Source organism: Canis lupus, chromosome 6 (genome assembly GCF_048164855.1).
Source record: "Canis lupus baileyi chromosome 6, mCanLup2.hap1, whole genome shotgun sequence".
In the NCBI taxonomy this organism is placed as follows: domain Eukaryota; kingdom Metazoa; phylum Chordata; class Mammalia; order Carnivora; family Canidae; genus Canis; species Canis lupus.
The window spans coordinates 35,542,303-35,566,729 of NC_132843.1; the positions used below are offsets into that span (position 1 = coordinate 35,542,303).

A 24,427-nucleotide genomic window follows, 5' to 3' on the forward strand; every position below is an offset into this window, starting at 1 on the left:
TCCTTCAGGGGACTTTGCCTATTCATACAGCAGCAAAACAGCCAAATACTCCTTAAGAAATTTATCCTCGAAAGCTGTAATGTAACCCTAGTCCCATGTTAACCCTGTGCTACCCTGTGCTAGATGGTAAGTGGTAAGTCTCTTAGAAAAGACTTAAGGGAGCTTACCAAGACATGTAAAATTTAGCAAAATGACAGATAAATTAATTAATTAATTAATTAACTTAAAAGAGAGAAATGAGAAAAAAGGAAGTAAATGGAGCCAAACGCCCCAAAAATGCTTCTTATGAGTTTGCCACCAGTTTGGTTATAAAACAGAATTTAGTCTCCCTTGAACAGGAAAATCTGACCAACTACACAAATTATATAATGTCTTAATAGGTAAGATTAGATGAACTGTTAAGGAGACCCAGAACTTTCCTAATATTAACACCAGCTTGTAATGTCTCTCATGGAGCATCATAAAGAAGACCCTCAGTAAAAGAATAAACAGCACTTTTACAAAAGCATTTGGGCAGTGACCCAGCACACAGACCTTGGAAAATTTTCTTACGGGTCCCCTCAGCATTGACCGATGGTACTATAGGAAAGTACAATCTGTATTTGTAATACCACAGGGAAACAAAAAGTATATAATGGGAATCCTAGGCATGAAGGAGTATTTCTGAGTCTTGGGAGATTATACAGTGAATTAATGGAAGACATGTCCCTGAAGATGGATATCTGGACAAAGGAAATGATGATATTGGAAATTAATATCTTGTACATATTTGAAGTCTTCTAAATGTATTGAACAAGGGCATCGCAAATACAGGAAATAGTTTCCCTCAATAATTCTAAGTTCTTTGAGAGCTAGTGTGGTAAGACTTTATGTCCTTAACATAGTGTCTAGGACATAGTAAATGCTTGATCAGTAGAAGTCATTGAATTAAGCCACAGTAGGAGGCAGAAATGTACATGGCTGGCACAGACAACAGTGAGAAGACTGGCCTGGCTGAGAAGGACTCTTGTTGGAGAGAGTTCAAGCATCTCCTCCTCCAAGAGGCTTTTCTTGACCACACATCTTCAAACTGAGTCAATCACTTCTCCGAAGAGCTCTCTGCCTGCTATAGGCTCCTACAAGAAAACTTCCCCATACATTCTGACCATTTGCTTACTGCTCTCCTCCACTGCCAGACAAGGAGTTCCTTGGGTACAAGGGCTCAGAATTTTACACTATTGTATCCCAAGTCTAAATTCTCAATTAAAATGTAATGAATGCATTCATAGGAATATTGGCCCTGATCACTGGATAGTCCTAAGGGGTTTGAACTCCATCCCACAGGAAGACTTTGTTCTACAGGAAAGAAATGAAGTCCCTTAAACAAGTAAGTTAAGTAGAAAACTTTTCTAGGAATATTAGTTGTAAGAATGCATACCTGGAACCATGAGGGCCAGAAGCATAGTAAACAAACACTAAAGTAAAACAGTTGTCTCAGCAGGTAATCTTTTTACATCCAAATAGTTCATGCATTAAAAAAAAGTTTGAGATGGAGTTTTGGTTAAATTATATTTCTTCCTTATACACACAAAAACTTATTTTCACAAGTTCAAAAATAAATGTCCTTATGTATATTCACATATCTTTAATATCTTTTGGGAGAAACTATAAAAACAGCATGAATAAGGCAGTACTGTAAGCTGCCATGTGGTTTGTCTGTTTTGAAAGGAATGAGGATAAAAGGGAAGTCCTATCTCTGAGGCACTGAAAAAGTTGGACTTTTTCCTACTCCAACAGTAATGTTGGAAATTCACTGAACATTTCTGTGTCTATTTCCTTATTCATTAAAGGAAGAATATAAAACAATAATAATTTTCATACCTTATTCATGAGGACCCTGAGGGCAGGGACCTTGTCTTATGTCTTAGCACAATGTAGATGATCAATATATACTTGTCTTAAGAATGGATAAATTACATAGTGAATAGTATAGTGTCAGGGCAAGGAATTGACATTGTTATCAAAAATAAAACCATCTGTATGTGTGCCATTCCATTTGGAACTTCAGCCAGAAAGAGAGAAGCATTTTTGCTCGTGTCCTGGCATTTACCAGAACATGGCTGGTTGTAAGGGAGGCACAGAGGGTAGTGGTGATGGAGAAATGGTGAGACAATTTAATCCTTTATCTGGGTGCCTTGGGAAATGTCTACAGAGCCTGGTCATTTCTATAGAGTATTCTGGATTCTACCCAGCTTGCCAGAGGCTTCATGTCAACAGCCAGAATTAATGTGTATCTAATTTTAACTCAAGTGGAGCAGACATTTATTTTGGGAAGACAGGATCTTTTTGAGAATGGCTGCAATTGCCCGTGAGCTGGGTTGGAGCTGAATTTCTTGATCATCTTTCTTAGCTGGTGGGAAAACTTTATTGAACTTTCACCTGGCTATGATATGATCTCTTCCTCTAACTTTCTAAAGAATGATCAGGAGAATTTATTTGTAACTCCTCAAGATACCTTACCTATTGCACACTTCCTGGAGTCCATCTGGTTTAGCCTTCATATATGTCTGAAGGAATGTTCTAGCAGTAACCTTTGATGACATTCCCCCTCACCCTCCAGGATACAGCAGCTTTAATGAGAGGAAAGATCATTTCACTCTCTCTAATCTGAGGGTTAGAAAGACCAGGAATCCATTCTCTGAACCTCCACTTATCAGCAGCATAACCTAAGGCACCTTGGGCATGAGACCTGCTAAGAGCCTCCATTTATTCTTTTATAAAATATGTATTTATGTAAAATAATATTGCTTTTCTTGACTGTAAATATGCCTGGAGCTTATGTTGTTCATCTTACACCTAAACCTTTCAAGACATATGTGAATTATTATTCTTGGAATCTCTAAGGCTGATTCTATAGTCATTCTTTATACTTTTTATACTGCTTTAAAGATGGAATTGGGCATGAGGAAAAGAGAGATAAAGGAAATTTCCCAAGAATTTCTTCAGAATAGGGTGGCTTCTATTTAGAATCCAGTGATACCAGTAAAGACTCAAAGGAGGACAGAGTTATTCCTCAACAGGATGCTCCTGGCATATTACTCCCAGCAGGATGGGCACAGATGTGTGTTTCCTCAAGACCAAGTGCTATTGTACAGGTACTTGCAGGGTCATGGGGAAACTACATCATGAGGATTATTCCATTCAAGGTAAGAAACGTCTGCTGGAATCTTCTCTATGCCTAAGCATATGGTACATGTTATGGGAATAACTATAAGAAAATGGTCCTTGCTCTGAGGGAGTTCAGTCTACTCTGGGTATACAATATAGACACAAGAAATAATCAGAGAACAATGATAGTGTATAATCAAATCTAGTGAAATGCAACCCAAGTAGGGCGGCAGAAAGAGCAATGGAATGTGTGAAATGTCAGCTCAGGGTCCACTAGCTCTGTAACCTTCAAAAAACCATTTGTTTTTCTAGGCCTCATTAATTCATCTTTTAAATAAAGGATGGTAGGGATCCCTGGGTGGCGCAGCGGTTTGGCGCCTGCCTTTGGCCCAGGGCGCGATCCTGGAGACCCGGGATCGAATCCCACATCGGGCTCCCGGTGCATGGAGCCTGCTTCTCCCACTGCCTATGTCTCTGCCTCTCTCTCTCTCTCTCTCTGTGACTATCATAAATAAATAAAAATTAAAAAAAAAATAAAATAAATAAATAAAGGACGGTACCGTGTAGCAGGTAAGTGCAGAACCCGGCCAACATATATAGTAGGCACAATCTCCTCAGGTTCCTGAAGCTGCCCACCTCCCTCTCCTCAAGGCCAGGTGGGCACCTCCGGTGTTGCACTGCTGGATCATTTGGGCCCTGTCCTCCTTACCCGCATGGGCCTGGGGGACGTTATTCACCCAGCAAGCCTGCAGTGAACGCTGACAAAGCCTGTCCTCACGGGATGCGGACACCTCTCCAGAGGAGAAAGCTGTGCTCCAAGATGGGATGGTCTTGGACACTATCACTGCCTCACAAGGAGGCTCGTGTGCGTTCACACCGCAGCACTCGGCTAACGTGGCATCTCCACCAACCCCGTGAGCACCGGCGTGAACACCCCGAGTGAGGGGCCGACTCCCAGCCCAGGGGGCCTAACCGATCTGTGGTTTGAATCACGAGGCTCTTGGTGAAGAAAACGGTCACTTACTTTTGGAATCGTTCTCGTGACCCTGTTTCGTCCCTCGTGAGCCTCCACGGCTGCCCGGACGGCTGCCCGGACGGCCGCCTCTGCCGCAGCCCGGTCGCCGCCCAACAAGCCAGGGACCCCCGGCTCAGCCCCGGGGCATGAGGAGCAGGGGGCCCGGGGGCTGGAGAGCTGGCGGAGTTCCTGGAGGGCATGCGACTGGCTGACCCGGGGTCTGGAACCCTGCACAGGGGGCGGGGGGCGTCCTTACCCCCTCCGCCGCCTCACACTGGACACCGCGCCCTCAGACCCCACGCGGCAGTCATCTTCAGGGCGCAGCCCGTGTGCGCACGTGCCGCTGAGACACCCCCCCCCCGGCGCATGCGCAGCGGCGGCCACTTCCGGCGTCACGTGAGCCCCGGGGACCCCCGCGGGGAGGCGTGCGCGGCCCTGCGGCCCCTGGACCAGCCTCCTGGGTGAGTTCCCCGCTCTTGGAGCGGCCGCATCTCCCCGGTCAGCAGGGACGGCCTCGCTCCAGCTCCGCCTCGCCCTTGGTTTGAGTGCGGGGCGGGGAGTTTGCGAACCAACAGTGTCCGAACCCACGCCGGGCGAGGCTTCCCCAAGGCCAGGGTGGGCGTGGCGCGTGTGAGCGAGCAGGTGAGCAAGGTCGCTTACTTGGAGCAGAAGCTTCACGTGGGAGAGTCCGGAGGAGGGCGTGATGCTCTGATGCTTCAGGGAGTATTTCGGCATGAAAGCCAGTTAGGAGGGGGCGCTGTGGCTCCAGAGGTTCTGCAGGTGGTGGGCCTTACCGTTCTGTCTCCACATGACCCGGAAGTGAGACGTCCAAGTGACCCTGAAGTTCTCAAGCTGACATCTCTGTTCTCCCGGAAGTGTCGCCTCTGGTGCGCAGGTGCTGTGTATGATTTCCTAGGGAGATGGCCGATGTCACTCCATTCCCATCCCTTTGTAGGGAGCCTGACTTTCCTCTCTGGCAGAAAAGAGGAAAGTTGTATTGTATTGTATTGTATTTTTTAATTATTATTTTTAATATTTTATTTATTTATTCATGAGAGACACACAGAGAGAGGCAGAGACACAGGCAGAGGGAGAAGCAGGCTCCCTATGGGGAGCCTGGTGCAGGACTCGATCCCAGGACCCCGGGATTGACCTGAGCCAAAGGCAGAGAGGCTCAACCACTGAGCCACCCAGGCGTCCCTGTGGCCGCTTTTAGTTATTACTCTTCTTCCCTTGAGTTTCTGTGATAACCGAGTGTCCAGGTTTGTTATAGTTTGCAATTCTCCCCCACGTTTTCAGATCCTTACAACCCAAGACTTATGTCTTTCTCTTCCTGTCTCTCTCTCTCTCTCCCATTTTCTTAGTTTAGGGACATTTTTCTGCAGTATTTCTTCAAATGTTCCCCCTTACCCAGATTTTCTGATCGGAATTTCTGGATCAAGTTTTCCTACTGCTTAATATTTGTCTTATATTTTCTCACTCCTTGTCTTCGGTCTGTGTGAATTCAGTGTGATATGTAGCTGGCTGGTTAGGTCTTAATTTGTGTCTGTCTGTATTTCTTTCTCTTTTTTGCCATTATAGTTTTTATTTTACAATCTTTGATTCTTTGACATAGTTACCTACTCTTGTTTCATAATCTCCTGTTTTTGTTTCATAACTTTTTTGAGGAATGTGGTTATCTTCCTGGGAAAATTTAAATATTTTAAAATATTTTCAGGTTACTCTCTTACCTCTGATTTCTTTTATAGTGTTAGCTTTCTTCAGATCATTGGTGGTGCTTGATAATTGGTTAAATGCTTGTCGTCAAAAAAATTCTGCACAGGACTTTCCCACACAGATTTGCATTATCCATGAAACCCCTTTTTGTGGGATGGCAAAACAGCAGGGTCTGCCTTCATTATCCCCATGGTAATGGTTTCTCCTGTCAGTCTATATTTTGCTTTTAGAGATGGATTCCTTGTTCTTGAATTTGGCTTTGTAGAAATTAACTTCTTTCTTATGTATGTGATGATTTGGTACAAGAAATTTTTATGAAGTGCCCAGTCCAATTTCTTCAAATCAGAAATCCAAAACTACCTGTTTCTCAGATCTCCTATACATCTAAAATTCTAAAATTCTTTAAGTTCCCTTAGGTACATAACTGTATGTTGAAAAACATTGCATAGGTCTTAAATCTTTTCTTTGTTTTTCATTTCTTAAAAAGGTCAAATCAGTGTTTGCCAAGCAAAACAGCATCTGTAGTAAAATATTACAAGACAGAGTTTTTGTTTCTTTGTGTTTAGCTTTACATCTGTTTATTTCCAAACATTATCGAAGCCATATTTAATTTTTGTATGATCTAGAACTGCACTATTCAGTGTGAAAGCCACTAACTACATGTGGCTATTTAAATTTATCTTAATTAAAAAACTAAAAATTCAGTTTTCCAGTAGCACTAGCCACATTTCAAGTTCTCAATAGCCATATGTGGATAGTGGTTACCATATAGTACAGCACAAATATAGAACATTTTCATCATCACAGAAATTTCTGTTAGACAGCATATTGATTTAGATCATTGAGGTTCCAGGGATATAAACAGAATTTGTCTTTACAAATATGTGTATTTATATTTATGTGGGTGTGTAATCTCACATATAATGTTGAGTTTCTTTAGTGAATGATATTGAATATGACTAGCAAAGCACCAAGAATATAGTTCTTTAATATGGTGAATATATTTATTTAGATCCCTTAGCTAAAAACTTATTCATATGAATAGACTGTGAGTTCTTCACTGGTAGAATTCCAGTTGGAGTGGTTCCAACTCTACTGCTGTCTATGGTTTGTACTTCTCTGTCCTGATAGATCAGTAATCAGGATTGATCACAGTAATGTAAAAGACCCACATATTCCATCACTTGGGAGCAGCAACAACTACATCTTGTATCCATTTTTATCTGAATAAGAAAACCACTTCCATAAAGAAGTGTGTTAGTGTTCTAGGGCTTCCAGAACAAAATAACAGACTGGGTGGCTTAAATCACAGACATTTATTTTCTCACAGTTCTGGGAGCTAAAAATTCAAGTTTAAGGTGCTGGCAGGGTTCGTTTCCTCTGAGGCCTCTCTCCTTGGCTTGCGGATGGCCTAGTCACATGGTCTTTACTCTATGGGTGCTCACCCCTGCTGTTTCTCTATACATCCAAACTTCCTCTTCTTATAAGGACACCAGTCATTCTGAAGAAGGGCCCATCCTAACAGCCTCATTGTAACTTAATCATCTATTTAATGGTCCTGTCTCCACAGTACTGAGGTTAGAACTTCAATGTAGGAATTCAGGGGGGGCATAGTCTAGCCCATAACAGATAATGTCTATAGAACTGAAAAAAAAAATCATAGTCAATTCCTCATATACTAGGAGGCTAGGAGTTCTGTTAAATTCAATTCTTTGTGTACTTGGAGGACAAGTGGAAATTCCCTGTGATCTCACCACATTATTTCCTCGTAACTGAAGTCTGTTGTGTATCAGTACTTGTCTTTCCTCACTAATGAGGAGGCATCAGAGTCTGAGAGTAAATATTTCTTGTAAAATAATGGAGAAGGTTAGAGAATAATTTTGTGATTGCCATTCAACTTTCCATACCTCACTGTCTTCCATCATAAAATGGAAATACTCGCAACTTCCTCATGATGTTGTTTTCTGAGGTAATGCCTGTGGAAACTACCTCACACAAATCCTGTTTCATAGCCCATGCCTATAAATATCTTTTGGAAACAGAGGAGACTGAGTCTGTGCTGACTTCCAGACAACCTATACTTAAAAAAATTCTTTATTAAGAATGTTTTTCTTCCATTTTCCGATAAAATTAACATGTTCAGTGTCATAAGATCCGTGTAACTAAATATTCCAGTTAGATGAACTTTAGCTTAATAAGGTTTAACAACAACTCAGGAGAATTTGGGTGAAATACATAGAAGACATTTTTCCCTTCACTAGATGACGGGTGGTGATCCCTGCACACAATTCTTGGGGAATCATATAGTTGGAAACGGCCACTATTCCTGAGAGTCTTCTCTTGGGAGCGTCCTTGTGCTCTTACAGTCCATCTGGGAGCTCCCTGGAGGAGTTGCTCCATTATATGTCTTCTTGACTAATTACATCACTCCAAAAATAACTGAGAAAAGAACACAAATACTTTTGAATTAGAAGGAAACATGAGCCAACCTCCCACCCAGTGGAGATATCCTTTCTCCTGCATCTTCTGCTTCCCTTGGGTAATCATCAGCATATTAAACTCACTATCTGACAAGAAGCATCTTTCTCTTCTAGGATCTAATTATTAAGAATTCCTAGTATATATTGAGAAACAAACCCCCAAATTTCCTGCCTATCACTTCTAATCTTGGATGCAATTGCAATGCCTCCCAGCATAGTCTTAAAAAAAAAAAAAAAGCTACATTTATGGACTAGAAAAAGAACAAACTCATTGATTTAATGACAGCATTCACATTCCACTGGCAGCAGTTTTAAAATGTTGCTCTGAGGACCATCCCTGCAGTTCAAGTTAGCCCGTTGTGAATTGAGTCATTAAAGGTGTGTGGGTGAGTTGGTGATGCCAACCTCATGGAGAATTGGCTGAATGATTAATGGGCTTGCCTTCTGATTTTAGAGGTTCCCATTAATTACAAAGGATTGAGTCTTTTTCATGAAGAGTCTGTTATAGCTTCTCCTGCCACCTCCTCACTTCCTTTTAAAAGTGAGTAAGATGAGTATTTTTAATTTTAAAGTGTGGAAATCATTTCTTGTCATTTCCTTTTGGAAATTTCTGGACCTAATCCTATAATATCTGAACAGTTCTGGAAAAAGAAGAAAACTGGTAAAGGTGCCAGTGAATGTACTTCAGCAGCTTTGTCTGTGATGTCATTACCTTTATCATGGGGAGTTTCAAGGACAGCATTTATAGAGATCTTAGCAAAACTAGAATGTCAGTATCATCAGAATCATTAACATGTTGAAGAAGCATTTGCCACCATTGTCTCTTTACCACAGATAAAGTGTTAGATGAGACAAGAGTGTAGTGTGGAGTGAACTGGCACCAAAATATGGGCCAAGAAATCTGGGTTTGAATCCTGGATCTGAAATGAACTGATTGTATTGCACATAACTTTTACTGGCCTTAGTTTTCTCATCAGAAATAACAAATGGAAAATACAGATAAAGTAATGTGAAAAACATGGAAAAATCTATATAATTATTAGTCCAATTTTTATTTAACCTCCACTCATTTCTTGTCTTACTACCCTGAGGGAGGCAGAGGGAGAGGGAGAAGCAGTCTCCCTGCTAAGGCAAGGAGCCCAGTGCAGGGCTCGATCCCAAGACTCTGATCCCAAGATCATGGCCTAAGCCAAAGGCAGAGGCTTAACCGACTGAGCCACCCAGGCTCCCCTATCCATGTAATCTTGTGTAAGTTACTTCACTATCTTGATTTCATCTCTAAAATGGTAATAATAGGGGATCCCTGGGTGGCGCAGCAGTTTGGCGCCTGCCTTTGGCCCAGGGCGCGATCCTGGAGACCCGGGATCGAATCCCACATCGGGCTCCCGGTGCATGGAGCCTGCTTCTCCCTCTGCCTGTGTCTCTGCCTCTCTCTCTCTCTGTATGACTATCATAAATAAATAAAAAATATATATATATAAAATGGTAATAATACAGTTTACTTCAGAGATTGTTGTAAGGTTGAGAAAGATTTTATATATATATATAGAGAGAGAGAGAGAGATTTTATATATATATATATAGTAACTAATATATATAAATATATATAGTAATTACTCAGTGTCTGGCACCTAGAAGATAGTATTTAAATTTAAGGGTATATAAACACCTCTGCTCCCTCCCTCTCCCTCTCTACTTTCCTTCCTTCATTCCATAAAAACCAGTTTCCAACCAGCCAATATGAAACATGTGATAGGGGGTGGAGGAGGTAAAATAAATAATAGATTTGGCTGGATTCAGAGTCAGGAGGGCAAGAAGACAACCTACCGTGATCTTGCCCATCTGTTACGGGATGAGAATTCTGTGAGGAATTTGTTTTCCTCTTTCATCACAGATTTTGATGGGTCCTCCTTACAATACTGTAGAACAGAAGAAAGGGCAAGGAAAGATCCTTGATCTTAAATGTCTCTATAATTGCTCTCCTACAATATCTCACTTCCCAGGTCAGGACCCTAGACTGAAAATAAACAGTCGAATTATCTGAGCCACTTGGAAACAATGCTTAAAAGTTGCATTTTTGACTTATAATTCACATAACAGAATTAGGGAATCTCAGATTCTGTTTGCATGTAAACATACTGAGGGCTCACTTACTGTCCAAATTTAGCTACTTGTAAAATCTTCCCAGTAAGAATTCTCTACTATATGTAGGTCACAAATACTCAGAGCCATTCCTGCCAATCTTACAAACCCAGGGGGAGCTGATCCTGGTGGCCATAAATCTCAGGTTGCACTGGAATGGACTGGGTGAGATCCTAATTAGGCATGCATCTGAAAGATTCTGATCAGACCAGACACAGCCCAAGGTAATGTAAAGAAGTCTGCATGGTAAGTTCAGAAACATGGACGCTAGTCCAGGCTCCACCACGACTTGTTTGGGTCCTCAGGCAAGTCTTTTGAGCTTTCAAGGACTCAATTCCTCATCTTTAAAATGTGGATAACGATCATTATATCTCTTTGCCTCACAATGCTGTGATGAAGATTAACATAGATTATAGGTGATTATAGGTGTGAAAGTGTTGTATAAAAACAAAACACTATTATTATCTTTAATAATAGTCTTCTGAAGTTTTGCCATAGCTGTCCTGGGGCTCTAATCTATGGGAGCACTTTATAATGAGGTCTTTTGGGAATTCCACTAACCAAATTTCCTTGGATGCCATTCAAATTGGACCAGAATCATAGTATTAGAGAGTGTTAGAGCTGGGAGGGATTGTAATACATCTAGTTCAACCCTCTCATTTCACAGATGAAAAAAAGAAGTCGTAGATAAAGAGAGGGACTTGCCTCAGGTCACCCAGCTACAAAGTAGAAGAGTTGGTGTAGGAGCCCAATGGCTCTATATACTCCATACCCTGCAATTTTCTTTTACGTAGAGAGTGCATAAACCAAATCTACATCTCCCCTTCATCACTGTCCCAGCTATAGCTTGATCCCTCCTCAGTACTTATCTGAAGGCTTATCTAGTTCTTCTTAGCTTTCAATCTGCCTGTGCAACTTCATTCTACTTCTGGTCACTGGAAGCTTTTTGAACTACAGATCTGTTTATAACACACACACACACACACACACACACACAATTTAATTCCTTTAATCTTCTCCATTACCTTCAATATAAAATTAATATTTCTTTATAAAATAGGGAATAAGCTATCCAGGGATCCACCTTACCTCCAAACTCCCTTTCATGTGGACTTTATATTCTAGACCTCCTGACTTGCCATTAGGCACATGTTCATGCTTTCTCTTCCTTTCACTTCAAGAGTGATCTTCCAACTGCCTGAAGCTGTTTCCCCCATTCTTAATATGGCAAATCCCTCCTGGATACTCATCATGAAACCTTGCCCTCCATTTCCATGCCCATGTGCTTTATTCTCGCCCAAACACACCTTTATTATAACATCTCCACGTCATGGGAGCCCGGTGGGAGACAGAAATTGGGGCTGGCACAACTGACCTTAAAGTCTGTGTCAATTCCAAACTTCTACAATTCTATGCAATCATTGAGGAATGATGCTTCAGGGAAGACTTTTATGTAGCAGTAGGGATTTGAAGGAGAAAGGGATTCGGAGAAAGGGGAGAGAAGAAGATATATCAACTTTTACACGTCTGTATATTGTTTTATAAGACACTTAAAGCTGTCTGTTATCCAAGTTATATTATACTGTTCTTATAGGCAGGGCTCATGTATTTCTAATTCTTGACTCTTGCTCTCTCCCTGTCCCCATGTCTCATGCCCAAATAGAGCTTTAGATGCAGAAATGTAGTGGTGAAAATTGGTGTCTTTGCCTTAGAATATTGCAAAGAAAAATTGCTACCCTGTCACTTCTGCAGCCAAGTGATTCCACTGTCTTCTCTCTTCTTCTTTTTCTTCCTCCTCTTCTTTTAGGTAGCATCTCAGGGGAACTAGTAGGAGGAATGAAGAGGAACTCATCCAAATTACTCAGAAGGAACTGTTTAGCTGTCACTAGTAACCCCATTTATCCTAGACTAAGTGGAAAAAACTATTCTAAAAATAGGATTCAGTTATTCTAGCACAACCCTACAGATCCTACAGATTTTTAGTTTCTGCAATGTTTTAAAGCATGATTGTTGGATGTTATAAAAACCTATGAAGAAAGTGGAGACCAGTGTTATTCTAGCTATTTTCCAGATAGAGAAACTGAGTCTAAGAGGGTTCAAATTACATGCCTGATTTGAAATGCTGGGATTGGAAGCTAGGGCCCTGACTGCCCATTCTGTGATCACCAAAGCCAAAGTTCTGCCACAGATGGAGAGGGCTGAGCCTCTGCTCTGACCACCTTCTGTTCACTGCTTTGGTGAGGAAGGGATCCTCCTCCTCAAATAGTACAAGACAGTTGAGCACCTGACACTTTGACACTGGATAAATGAGGTTGATAGCAGTTAGTTTGTAACATACACTCAAAATCTGAGGGTAGAGAGAGTGGAGAGGAAGTTACACACCATGTAGAACCATATGGGGGTTGCACTTGGGAATAGAGTGAACAAGCAGAGGCACAGGGAAGCAAGACTGGTAGTTACAAGAGGGTGGGGTGAACTCTGATTCCCACAGGAGGATATTCTTGGCTCCTTTGAACAAGTCTTCAGGCTGTCAGGGAGGTGAAACTACTAGGTTGAGGGCTGAAAATTGTGTCATTGGTCCAGCTGATAGGGGAACTAGCTAGGTGGATGGCCTTTCTACCAGATGGGCAAAAGAACTCATGGTTGGAGCTCCATGGGTCTCAAATATATCAAGACAGCACATGAAATTTTAGGTGTTACAAAATTTTAGGTCCTGCCACTCCCCTTCCAGCACACACTGTATCTGTTCTGCCGAAAATACTCATTGGCATTTCCATTAGGGCTTTCACCAAGATTTTCTCTCTCACACAAATGACTGTTCATAAAAGAATTCTGTTAAGGAGCTGGCCTGTCCCTTGATGGCCCAGTAGATAAGGAGGCCTGACATTAATTTATTTGCCTAATGAATAACATGGTAAAGTCTTGGCTTGATAAGTGCACCACTTACACCAAGGTCTTTCATTCACATTCAGCTTCACAAAATGGACATCCCTGTAGAAACTAATTGAATCTTATTGGTGTCTGGGATAATGAACAATGTCAGAACACTTCAGAGATTAAAGATCCACACCAAAGGGAAGTGGCAGCAGAAGAGATTAGCTGTGCTTCCTGGAGACATCACTTGTAGCAGGATGGCCTCCCGTGGTTGGACCATGTTCCCCCACTGCAGGCACCAGGATAACCATAATACTCTCTACATTCTCTGTCCTAAAGGCCTACATGTTTGAATCTCAAGATGTCATTGAAAGCACCTGATTTCAAAGAATGTTTATGTTCAGTGGCCTGCACAACAGCTCACAGGAAAAATGTAGCTGGGTTTCCAAACAGGTTTCCAGTTATTATTAGGGTTGGATTTTGGCTCCGACACTGAATCTCCTTTATTTTTTTAAAGATTTTATTTATTCATGAGAGACACAGAGAGAAGGCAGAGACAGGCAGAGGGAGAAGCAGGCTCTCCACAGGGAGCCCGATGTGGGACTTGATCCCGGAACTCCAGGATCACGCCCTGGGCCGAAAGCAGAAACTCAACTGCTGAGCCACTCAGGCATCCCCAACTCCGAGGCTCCTAATGATTATCAGGGGTATAACCAATGGAGCTAGCTGGAAGCGTAAGATGTCTGTGTCCTCTCCTTTCTTCCTACAGATGTTGCCTCTGCAGTAAAACTTGCAAGGGGTAAGGTCACCGTAGTGGCCCCATTAACTTGCACCTTAGGGCATATAGTTTCCTCTGTTTTTGCCTTGGCTACACTATAATGGGCAAATAGAATATACAGCAATGGCAAAGGGCAGACCTAAGGAAACCATGACTTAGTGTCCAGTTAAATACTTTTTTTTTTCCTGCCTGTGCAGGAGAACAGTCTATGGGATAATCTCTCTATATGTACAGGAAACTATGTTCCTCCTATTTCTGCTGAATCAGAATATTGAAGGCAGAGGCTATGCAACTGACTTCATGTGATTTACATGTGATTCTCATGCAGTCTCAAGAACCCCTCCTACCTTTTGCATATGGAGGATTCAGAAGTGACTACACATCCAGGAGAGCTATAAATTTCAGATCAGAGGATCCTTTAAAATGTAGCAGAGCAAATGGGTCCAGAAGAGAGAAAGCAAAGTGATTTGCTTTGCTCAAAAGTCACCAGGAAAGAAAATGATATCCAAAATCAAGCATTAAAAGAACAGCTGTAATGAGGCTACTATGAATGCCTATTGATAAGAAGGTAGGTATGAACTTCATTCTACAAAAGGCCCGTTTTCCCATAGTCGTTGGTTTATTTTTTTTATTTTTAATAATACATTTATTTTTATTGGTGTTCATTTTGCCAACATACAGAATAACACCCAGTGCTCATCTCGTCAGGTGCCCCCCTCAGTGCCCGTCACCCATTCACCGCCACCCCCTGCCCTCCTCCCCTTCCACCACCCCTAGTTCGTTTCCCAGAGTTAGGAGTCTTCATGTTCTGTCTCCCTTTCTGAAATTTCCTACCCATTTCTTCTCCCTTCCCTTCTATTCCCTTTCACTATTATTTATATTCCCCAAATGAATGAGACCATATAATGTTTGTCCTTCTCCAATTAACTTATTTCACTCAGCATAATACTCTCCAGTTTCATCCACGTTGAAGCAAATGGTGGGTATTTGTCGTTTCTAATGGCTGAGTAATACTCCATTGTATACATAAACCACATCTTCTTTATCCATTCATCTTTCGATAGACACCGAGGCTCCTTTTATATTCTACACCAGATGGAGCCAGGGATCACAGAGATTTTGCTAGATGGCAGATTTAGACAGATTCTGATTCCAGGGAATCCTGAGGGTGAAAGGGGTAAAGGGATGGGGTTTGTCAGAACAAATTCTATAAGGTGACACCTAGATTTCAAACAAAATAAATTTAAGAATTCACATATGCATGTACACGTTTATACCACATCCATCCATCATACAAAGTGCTCTTGGCACAATTAGCTACTTTTCTTTAGTAATTACCTTATAACAAAATTTTACTAGGGGGGTACCAAAAAAGTAAAAATCACTGCACTGAATTCCTCAATGAACGTAAAATCTGGCTTTGAAGGCAAAACTCATATTGATTATTCCTAGGGCAGGAAACATCATGATAGGTTGGATTCTTCTCTTATTAAACCTCCACATGCTCTTCCACTCTGGAGATACCAAATGACTTGGTAGTTTCCTAATATGCCAGGCAGTTTCACATCTTCTTGCCTTTACTGATGTGCCCCTTCTGAATTAACTGTAACCGGTGTTCATTATGGCCATACAGCAGTGCCTTCGCCTGATTTAAGACCCAACTTCAGTGTCAGTCCTTCTTTCAGTCTTTTCCCCACTTCATCTGTCTTCAGAGAACTAATCTCCTCATTTGCAAATCTGTCTGCCTTCTTGAATTAGCCCTCTTGGTTATGACTGGTTACAAGTTTCACCATTGAACCATGTCTTGACTGTAATCTGTTTCCTGGGGGTGGCCTCTTGGATGGCTTTGCAAGGAGATGGTAAATACACAGAATGCTTAAAGCAGTATGTTTTTGTTCCAATTGATGTAAATATGCATTGTATAGCAGAAGTGCTGAGGAGCATGAAAGCCATTTCATAGTATGAAGAAAAACTAGGATTGCAGTGAATGAATCGCAGGCAAAGGACTGACTACATTCATCTCTTGAAGCATGCCCCTTAATTATCTTATTATCTTGAAAGCACGTATCTGTGCATGACTATTTCCTGATTTTAATGGTATATAATATTGATTTAGTTAATATTTATTGACAGCTCACTGTGCCAGGAAAAGTTCTAGATGTTTTACATGTCTTAACCCATGTCATTCACACAACATTACTATATTGGTCTTTTTGCAGCTGTAGATACTGAGGCTCAAAGTACCATAGCCAAGAAAAAGCAGAGATGAGTTTTAAACCTAGGCTGTCTGAATCTGGAGCCTATGGACTTAACTATTATGTGCACTTTTGGTGGTAAAGCTGGGAAAGTCCTGGGTGAATTGGGACACATTGTTCATTCTAGCTGTGCTCCAGGATGAGGGCAACTGTGGTGCAGTCCTGAGGGCTGTATTAGTTTCCTGGGGCTGCCATAACGAAGTGCCACAACTGGGGGACTTAACAAAAATTTATTGCTTCCTGGTTGTGGCAGCTAGAAATCCGCAGTCAAGTTATTATTTCCCTCTGAGGGTCCAAGGCCTTCAGATTTGCTCTAGGCCTCTTGCCTTGGCTTATAAATGACCATCCTCATGTTCACATGGTGTTCTCTTTGTGTATGTGTTTATCTCCAAATTTCCCCTTTTTATAAGGACACCAATTATATTGGGTTAGGTTCTACTCTAATGATCTCATTTTAACTTGATTACCTCTGTAAAGGCCTTATCTCCAAAGAAAGACTGGAGGCTAAATCTTCAACATAGGAATTTGGGGGTTAGGATTCAGCCCATAACAAAGACCATCCAGTAACCAGAGATCACAGGTCAACATTAGGCCATGGAGTAGATCAAGGATTCTCCATTTTACTGCATATTAGAATCACCTAGGTGATTTAGAACACACACACACACACACACACACACACACACACACACACACACATTCAGGTCCCACAGCAACCCAATTAAATAAGAATTTTGATGGTAAGCCAAGGCCTTAGAAAAATTTTTAAAGCTTCCCAGGTTATTCTAATATATAGCTGGGACTCAGAATCCCTGCTCTGTCTGAACTGAGGACCCTCCAAGCAGCAAAACTAGGAGAAAGAAAGTTGGGGGAAGGGTAGGACACAAACAAGGAAAAGGTATGACCAAGGAGCTGTATCAATAGCAAAATCTGCAACTTGGTTTGGGTGTGGAGTACAGGAGGTCAGGAGACAGAGGAAGGTGAGACAGGGTGAGGCAAAGAAGTAATGGACAAAAGCAAGGTGCAGACATGGGTACAGCTGTTCTGTCTTCTGGTCCCGGTAGGAGCGGTTTCCCAGGCAGAAAACGGGAAGTAGCTGACCAGTGGTAAAATTCAGGTGTCTGTAGGGGATTCCCTCTGCCCCTCTGATGCCTTTTATCCACATTAGGGACTCTGCCAGGCTGTGCACTGCTTCTCTTCAGGAGAAACTCTGAGTAAGATTCAGTAGCTGAAATGTGCAGGCACACGCATACCCCACTTTCAGCAGATATATGTTGTTTAAAAATCCAGATTTGTAAAATAGCTGCATTAGAGAATATTTGCTTTATAAAATGACTCACAATGGGACTCTTAAATAGCGAGTTTCCCCTGGGCCCAACTGATTTTATTTGCCAGAAATCATTTCACACAATAGTTTTCCATAAGCACGTCTAAATTGTGAACTAAGTTGCAGGAGACAGCATTTTCTGACACTTAGTAGTTTTGAATTTATTTATTTATTTATTTATTTATTTATTTATTTATTTATTTATTTTTTATTTATGATAGTCACAGAGAGAGAGAGAGAGAGAGAGGCAGAGACATAGGCAGAGGGAGAAGCAGGCTCCATGCACCAGGAGCCTGATGTGGGATTCGATCCCGGGTCTCCAGGATCGCGCCCTGGGCCAAAGGCAGGCGCCAAACCGCTGCGCCACCCAGGGATCCCAGTAGTTTTGAATTTAAACATGTAATTTACCTCTCTGGGACTCACTCTAGTCATTTACAAAATAGGAATAGTACCAGTCCTAATGAACTCAGTATTTTAAATTAATGAGATGGTATGTATGAAATTAATGAGAAAATGTTCAATGTCTTAACAAAAGATAATATTTAAGGAAGTTATCAACAGCACTAAAAAGTGACTTGAGAAAACCTCATGACTCTGTTGACATTTATCATTGACATGATGTTGCATATAAGATGGAGGTGGCTCGCACGGTGGATGGCTTCAGGGAGGATGTTTAATGGTGAGCACACTGCTCCAAATCAGGAGCAGGATTCCCTGCCTGTACCGCAGTGAAGGACTGAGGAAGAGCTCAGCAGAGGGAATCTGCTGGAGAGGGAAGTGCAGACCCATCAAGTCATTTCTAGAATTTACAAGCAAAGCAGGCAGCTAACATCTTGTAAAACATAGGAAGGCGATTTAGAGCTCCAGAAGTATACATGCACGTGGAAGCTTGGGCATTTGCAGATGGAAAGACTGAAAACTTGATAATAAGGGTGCTGGAAAAGACAACAAAACAGCGCAATGAAGAAAGACTGTGACGACTTGCAGAAGTGGGTTAGCAGGAGGGGTGTCGCGGGGTGTACCAGAGCAGAGGGCAGCATTACCGGATGCTCTACTAAAGGTTACCAAACTGTCCTTCATGGGGCAGACCTAGGAGGTAATATCGGAGATTTGCTGGACAGCATTGACAGCTAATTATTTAAAAGCTTAAGATAACATGTAATGAAATATGTACCTCTCATTAACAGTTCATTTTTGACAATTCTTTTTGCCTAAATAATGAAATCACTCCAGTGGACCCAAGCAATGAGCACCATCCTTACGAGAGTGTCTGGATGGAGGAGTATTTGGGTCTGGCCAGCCTGCACCTTACACACACAGACCCCTTCCCTCCTCCCTGACCTACATCCTCTCTTGGCCACTTCTAGGGGACCCAGAGAAGTTATAAACTGATGACCAGATTTTCACTTCTCCCTCTTGCTGTCCCTTCTCAGCAGCAGCACAAACACAGGGGTAGATCCCAGAGCCAGAGGGTCAAGCAGACACAAAGTAGAAACAAAACATGTGCAGAGTGTTATGGGATGACCTCCTGTGAAGAATTAATACTTATAAAGGCAGTTGGTAATACATTTTTATAAAGAGGAGGAAAGGGAGTTAAAATGGGAAGCATTTGTTTGAAAGAAAATGCTGGTCTTAAAGAGGGCTTGTCAGCAGGCTTGCTTCGACACTACCTAATCATTCTTTTCTGAGTCTACCTATTTTTCATCCTGTATTTGCTGCATTTTGAGGAAGATTCCAGAGATAAAGCAGGAATAAACCGCATCTGTAATTTGAGTGGGAAACTAAATTTCTTTTATGAATTGCATGAAAGTTAAAATAGGCAATCAGGGGGAAAGGTTTTTTTTTTCTTATTATTGGTGTTCAATTTACTAACATACAGAATAACCCCCAGTGCCCGTCACCCATTCACTCCCACCCCCCGCCCTCCTCCCCTTCCAACACCCCTAGTTCGTTTCCCAGAGTTAGCAGTCTTTACGTTCTGTCTCCCTTTCTGATATTTCCCACACATTTCTTCCCCCTTCCCTTATATTCCCTTTCACTATTATTTATATTCCCCAAAGGTATGAGAACATATAATGTTTGTCCTTCTCCGACTGGCTTACTTCACTCAGCATAATACCCTCCAGTTCCATCCACGTTGAAGCAAATGGTGGGTATTTGTCATTTCTAATAGCTGAGTAATATTCCATTGTATACATAAACCACATCTTCTTTATCCATTCATCTTTCGTTGGACACCGAGGCTCCTTCCACAGTTTGGCTATCGTGGCCATTGCTGCTATAAACATCGGGGTGCAGGTGTCCCGGCGTTTCACTGCATCTGTATCTTTGGGGTAAATCCCCAGCAGTGCAATTGCTGGGTCGTAGGGCAGGTATATTTTTAACTGTTTGAGGAACCTCCACACAGTTTTCCAGAGTGGCTGCAGCAGTTCACATTCCCACCAACAGTGTAAGAGGGTTCCCTTTTCTCCACATCCTCTCCAACATTTGTGGTTTCCTGCCTTGTTAATTTTCCCCATTCTCACTGGTGTGAGGTGGTATCTCATTGTGGTTTTGATTTGTATTTCCCTGATGGCAAGTGATGCAGAGCATTTTCTCATGTGCATGTTGGCCATGTCTAGGTCTTCCTCTGTGAGATTTCTGTTCATGTCTTTTGCCCATTTCATGATGGGATTGTTTGTTTCTTTGGTGTTGAGTTTAATAAGTTCTTTATAGATCTTGGAAACTAGCCCTTTATCTGATATGTCATTTGCAAATATCTTCTCCCATTCTGTAGGTTGTCTTTGAGTTTTGTTGACTGTATCCTTTGCTGTGCAAAAGCTTCTTATCTTGATGAAGTCCCAATAGTTCATTTTTGCTTTTGTTTCTTTTGCCTTCGTGGATGTATCTTGCAAGAAGTTACTATGGCCGAGTTCAAAAAGGGTGTTGCCTGTGTTCTTCTGTAGGATTTTGATGGAATCTTGTCTCACATTTAGATCTTTCATCCATTTTGAGTTTATCTTTGTGTATGGTGAAAGAGAGTGGTCTAGTTTCATTCTTCTGCATGTGGATGTCCAATTTTCCCAGCACCATTTGTTGAAGAGACTTTCTTCCAATGGATAGTCTTTCCTCCTTTATCGAATATTAGTTGCCCATAAAGTTCAGGGTCCACTTCTGGATTCTCTATTCTGTTCCACTGATCTATGTGTCTGTTTTTGTGCCAGTACCACACTGTCTTGATGACCACAGCTTTGTAGTACAACCTGAAATCTGGCATTGTGATGCCCCCAGATACGGTTTTCTTTTTTAAAATTCCCCTGGCTATTCGGGGTCTTTTCTGATTCCACACAAATCTTAAAATAATTTGTTCTAACTCTCTGAAGAAAGTCCATGGTATTTTGATAGGGATTGCATTAAACGTGTATATTGCCCTGGGTAACATTGACATTTTCACAATATTAATTCTGCCAATCCATGAGCATGGAATATTTTTCCATCTCTTTGTGTCTTCCTCAATTTCTTTCAGAAGTGTTCTATAGTTTTGAGGGTATAGATCCTTTACATCTTTGGTTAGGTTTATTCCTAGGTATCTTATGCTTTTGGGTGCAATTGTAAATGGGATTGACTCCTTAATTTCTCTTTCTTCAGTCTCATTGTTAGTGTAGAGAAATGCCACTGACTTCTGGGCATTGATTTTGTATCCTGCCACGCTACCGAATTGCTGTATGAGTTCTAGCAATCTTGGGGTGGAGACTTTTGGGTTTTCTATGTAGAGTATCATGTCATCGGCGAAGAAGGAGAGTTTGACTTCTTCTTTGCCAATTTGAATGCCTTTAATGTCTTTTTGTTGTCTGATTGCTGAGGCTAGGACTTCCAGTACTATGTTGAACAGCAGTGGTGAGAGTGGACATCCCTGTCTTGTTCCTGATCTTAGGGGAAAGGCTCCCAGTGCTTCCCCATTGAGAATGATATTTGCTGTGGGCTTTTTGTAGATGGCTTTTAAGATGTTGAGGAATGTTCCCTCTATCCCTACACTCTGAAGAGTTTTGATCAGGAATGGATGCTGTATTTTGTCAAATGCTTTCTCTGCATCCAATGAGAGGATCATATGGTTCTTGGTTTTTCTCTTGCTGATATGATGAATCACATTGATTGTTTTACGGGTGTTGAACCAGCCTTGTGTCCCAGGGATAAATCCTACTTGGTCATGGTGAATAATTTTTTTAATGTACTATTGGATCCTATTGGCCAGTATCTTGTTGAGAATTTTTGCATCCATGTTCATCAGGGATATTGGTCTGTAATTCTCCTTTGTGGTGGGGTCTTTGTCTGGTTTTGGAATTAAGGTGATGCTGGCCTCATAGAACGAATTTGGAAGTACTCCATCTCTTTCTATCTTTCCAAACAGCTTTAGGAGAATAGGTATGGTTTCTTCTTTAAACGTTTGATAGAATTCCCCTGGGAAGCCATCTGGCCCTGGACTCTTGTGTCTTGGGAGGTTTTTGATGACTGCTTCAATTTCCTCCCTGGTTATTGGCCTGTTCAGGTTTTCTATTTCTTCCTGTTCCAGTTTTGGTAGTTTGTGGCTTTCCAGGAATGCGTCCATTTCTTCTAGATTGCCTAATTTATTGGCGTATAGCTGTTCATAATATGTTTTTAAAATCGTTTGTATTTCCTTGGTGTTGGTAGTGATCTCTCCTTTCTCATTCATGATTTTATTAATTTGAGTCTTCTCTCTCTTCTTTTTAATAAGGCTGGCTAATGGTTTATCTATCTTGTTAATTCTTTCAAAGAACCAACTCCTGGTTTTGTTGATCTGTTCCACAGTTCTTCTGGTCTCGATTTCGTTGAGTTCTGCTCGAATCTTTATTAACTCCCTTCTTCTCTTGGGTGTAGGATCTATTTGCTGTTTTTTCTCTAGCTCCTTTATGTGTAAGGTTAGCTTTTGTATTTGAGTTCTTTCCAGTTTTTGAATGGATGCTTGTATTGCGATGTATTTCCCCCTTAGGACTGCTTTTGCTGCATCCCAAAGATTTTGAACGGTTGTATCTTCATTCTCATTAGTTTCCATGAATCTTTTTAATTCTTCCTTAATTTCCTGGTTGACCCTTTTATCTTTTAGCAGGATGGTCCTTAACCTCCACGTGTTTGAGGTCCTTCCAAACTTCTTGTTGTGATTTAGTTCTAATTTCAAGGCATTATGGTCTGAGAATATGCAGGGGACAATCCCAATCTTTTGGTATCGGTTCAGACCCGATTTGTGACCCAATATGTGGTCTATTCTGGAGAAAGTTCCATGTGCGCTTGAGAAGAATGTGTATTCAGTTGAGTTTGGATGTAAAGTTCTGTAGATATCTGTGAAATCCATCTGGTCCAGTGTATCATTTAAAGCTCTCGTTTCTTTGGAGATGTTGTGCTTAGAAGACCTATCGAGTATAGAAAGAGCTAGATTGAAGTCACCAAGTATAAGTGTATTATTATCTAAGTATTTCTTCACTTTGGTTAATAATTGATTGATATATTTGGCAGCTCCCACATTCGGGGCATATATATTGAGGATTGTTAAGTCCTCTTGTTGAATAGATCCTTTAAGTATGATATAGTGTCCCTCTTCATCTCTCACTACAGTCTTTGGGGTAAATTTTAGTTTATCTGATATAAGGATGGCTACCCCTGCTTTCTTTTGAGGACCATTCGAATGGTAAATGGTTCTCCAACCTTTTATTTTCAGGCTGTAGGTGTCCTTCTGTCTAAAATGAGTCTCTTGTAGACAGCAAATAGATGGGTCCTGCTTTTTTATCCAGTCTGAAACCCTGCGCCTTTTGATGGGGTCATTAAGCCCGTTCACATTCAGAGTTACTATTGAGAGATCTGAGTTTAGTGTCATCATGATATCTATTCAGTTCTTGTTTTTGTGGACTGTTCCACTGAACTTCTTCTTAAAGGGGAATTTTAAGAATCCCCCTTAAAATTTCTTGCAGAGCTGGTTTGGAGGTCACATATTCTTTTAGTTGCTGCCTGTCTTGGAAGCTCTTTATCTCTCCTTCCATTTTGAATGAGAGCCTTGCTGGATAAAGTATTCTTGGTTGCATGTTCTTTTCATTTAGGACCCTGAATATATCCTGCCAGCCCTTTCTGGCCTGCCAGGTCTCTGTGGAGAGGTCTGCTGTTACCCTAATACTCCTCCCCATAAAAGTCAGGGATTTCTTGTCTCTTGCTGCTTTAAGGATCTTCTCTTTATCTTTGGAATTTGCAAGCTTCACTATTAAATGTCGAGGTGTTGAACGGTTTTTATTGATTTTAGGGGGGGATCTCTCTATTTCCTGGATCTGAATACCTGTTTCCCTTCCCAGATTAGGAAAGTTTTCAGCTAGAATTTGTTCAAATACATATTCTGGCCCTCTGTCCCTTTCGGCGCCCTCGGGAACCCCAATTAAACGTAGGTTTTTCTTTCTCAGGCTGTCGTTTATTTCCCTTAATCTATCCTCATGGTCTTTTAATTGTTTGTCTCTTTTTTCCTCAGTTTCCCTCTTTGTTATCAACTTGTCTTCTATGTCACTCACTCGTTCTTCCACCTCGTTAACCCTTGTCGTTAGGACTTCTAGTTTGGATTGCATCTCATTCAATTGATTTTTAATTTCTGCCTGATTAGCTCTAAATTCTGCAGTCATGAAGTCTCTTGAGTCCTTTATGCTTTTTTCTAGAGCCACCAGT

The 24,427-nt window shown here is 41.4% G+C and overlaps 1 protein-coding gene and 1 long non-coding RNA gene across 5 annotated transcripts in view; one reads left to right on the top strand and one right to left on the bottom strand.

Annotated features, from left to right (window-relative positions):
* The window catches only part of LOC140635206 (uncharacterized), a 49,464-nt gene extending 44,971 nt beyond the window's left edge, over positions 1-4,493 (bottom strand). For 2 of the 3 annotated variants that reach the window (XR_012032577.1, XR_012032576.1), the window contains exon 1: positions 3,857-4,123. This is a non-coding gene — a long non-coding RNA (uncharacterized lncRNA). Of the gene's footprint in view, positions 1-3,856; positions 4,124-4,171 lie in introns of those variants that run through there. The other variant, XR_012032578.1, reaches the window with a different exon arrangement.
* A 71-nt stretch (positions 4,494-4,564) lies between these two features.
* Positions 4,565-24,427, top strand: part of LOC140635212 (urea transporter 2-like) — a 470,205-nt gene continuing 450,342 nt past the window's right edge. For both annotated transcript variants that reach the window (XM_072829450.1, XM_072829451.1), the window contains exon 1: positions 4,565-4,623. The gene's annotated coding sequence lies outside the window, so the exon portion shown is untranslated. The remainder of the gene's footprint in view (positions 4,624-24,427) is intronic.